The following is a 2812-nucleotide window of genomic DNA, read 5'->3' on the forward strand; positions in this document are numbered from 1 at the left end:
CTGTTTTTCCTCGACCAAGTGTCAGCATGCCCCCCACCATACCTCATCTAGCTGTATAGGATATCTGGCACTGCCTGGGATCCCATTACATACTTTTGCTCAACATTTTAAGTAGCAATGTCTACTAACCCAAGCATTTGCATGACGCTCATCACCATTCTATGTACTTTTGCCAGGAATTCAATGACTAATTTCTGCTTCTGATGCGTCAGAAAACTCCATTAAAAATGCGTGATAAAAAAAAATGAATAATTCAACCTAGTTTTCAAAGTTTATAACTACTTGAAAAATGTAATTCAAACCCTGATTTAAAAGAACAAAAAAAAAATTTTTTTAAAAGATAACAGATTTAATAGCAAATTATGCAATATTTGCCTTTTTTTTTTTTTTTAATCTGTTTTCTTTAAAGAAAATCAATGAATTTTAAACTTACTTCGATAAAATATGTATACATAAATTAAAAAAAAAAAAAATCACTTATAAAAAATACTATTCAATGCATACTTTCATTCTTAAGAATTTATCCATATTTATATTCCATGTCCTTTTTAAGTAATACTTTTAAGCGAGTATTAAAAATACTGTGACCTGAGATGTTTCACAACTGGAATAAAGGGAGACACACCGCCTTTTCAAGTTGAGAACTTCAGTGGCCTTAAGCACCAGAATTAATCTCCTTTTCTATTGCATGCTGTAAATGAAAGTAAATATGGGCCACTAGTTGAAATGATCCCATTTCACTTAGTTTTTGCCAATAAAATAAACCAGTCGACTGATTTGATTTTTATTCTCTTAAATCAAACTCATACATTTCTTTAATATATTTTATTTCTTCCTGGAGTGAATTTGAGAAAAAAAAAAAAAACCTGAACGAAATAAAAAAAAAAAAAATTTATAATTCTACGAAATTTTCTGAATATAAGATTATATGGTTTCACTTTTTAAAAAGTGTTTTAAACTGGACTTTACAGGTAAATTTGCAAATAATTTGTTTTAAATTAGAAATCAGCTTATTTTATTGATCTTTTATCTTCAATTTGTGATATATAAATTTGAGGTGAGAAAATTAATTATTTTCATTTTAATAGACATTTCAAAACGGGGGGAGGGGGTAAAAATGCTTGGCTAGAATATTATATTCTGTTTATTGGAAAGAGCAAAAAATTTCACATTTAACCTGAAAATATCTTAAAAATTGAACCAATAGAAAAATTGATAGATTTTAAAAAACTTTGTAAAATTCAATTGATTTCATTACATAAAAGAAATGGCTGCATGAACGCATAAAGGCACTTTCTAAAACACTTTTAAAAATAGATCTATTTTTTAAACTTTAATAGTTGTTTTTGGAAGTATATTCCATAAAGAAAACAAACAACTAAGTTTAAGAGAAATTACAAGTCAATATATTTGTCCTAAGGATGTCAAAAAAAAAAAAAAAAAAAAAAAAAAATTTGATGCACGTTCATGACGGGTTGCTTTTTTAAAGTTTCACACCATCAATATCTGCAATAGATTGAACTTTCGAGTCATGACTGGATAAGTTCAGTCATCATAATGCAATTTGCAATTCCCTCTTCAGACTGAATAAATAGATCTTAGAAAATAAAAAACAAAAACCATTAAAAAACAATGAATAAAATAACATTCAAATCAATGTTAGGTTTGTATAAAATTTAATTTTAGACGTTTTACAATCATGAAAATTGTCACTAAAGTCAAATATATTCTTTTAAGCAAATTTATCATTTTATATTGTTTTCTTTTAAACGTGTTATCCAGTTTGGCAGTGGTTGCTTATAAATAAGTGCCAATTTTTGGTTTAATCAAAAATGAATCAGTGTTTAATGGTTTTATTAATATGGAAAACTCTTGGAGTTTACAAACCAGGTAAAAATGAAAATTTGACTTTCAAATCTACTTCCACAACATTACTTAAAATTTGATTTCTCGATCATGAATTTACCTTATTTTTCTCATTGTATTCAAATATCCATTATATATAAAATTAAAAATTCAATATTTATTGAAAATGAAAATCGGTTTATGAGTTCTGATTTCTTTGCGTCCATATGAAAGCAAAAATAAACTAGAAAGTTCAAATCCCCAAAAGTACACTCTGGATGGGGAGATAATTAGTCTTGTTTAAATTCTAGAAATAAACAACACACAGGAGAAAGGGGAGGGGTAATTTATACTCATCATAAGGGTAGGTAATCTTATAATTTTAAATTTATAAAATCCTAGAACAACTGTTCGGGTTTTGTGATATTTTCATAGAAATATCCATACTGGTGGACTGATAAGCATTTTAACATTTAAATTTTTCAATTTTTTTTTTTTTTTTTTTTTTTTTTTTAAGAAAAAATAGCGATAATACTTTAACTGTACCAACATTTATAAAAAAAAAAAAAAAAGATAAAATATAAACTAAGTTTGTGTATCTGCATATAATAGCAATTTTATATCAGTGAAATTAATCTGTATTCTGTTAAACACTTTAACAAGGTTTTCAACAACTGTTTGCATATATATATATATATATATATATGCAGATTTTAGTTTGAAAAAATCTGCAACTTGGATTGGTTGGCTCTTGTTAGTTTTTTTTTCTGTAGACATTTTTAAGTTTAAAACATGTCTACTGAATATTTAAGCCAAATGCCACTAAAAAGAATATTTAAGCCAAATGCCATTTAAAAAAAAAAAAAAAAAAAAAAAAAAAAAATGGTTGGCACCAGGTTCTTTTATGATCATCTAAAGAGAAAGTCCAACTTTTTTTTTTTTTTTGTAGTCAAAATTGATATCTTAA

The sequence above is a fragment of the Euprymna scolopes genome, chromosome 29, assembly GCF_053919585.1.
Source record: "Euprymna scolopes isolate OS-2025 chromosome 29, ASM5391958v1, whole genome shotgun sequence".
Lineage (NCBI taxonomy): Eukaryota > Metazoa > Mollusca > Cephalopoda > Sepiida > Sepiolidae > Euprymna > Euprymna scolopes.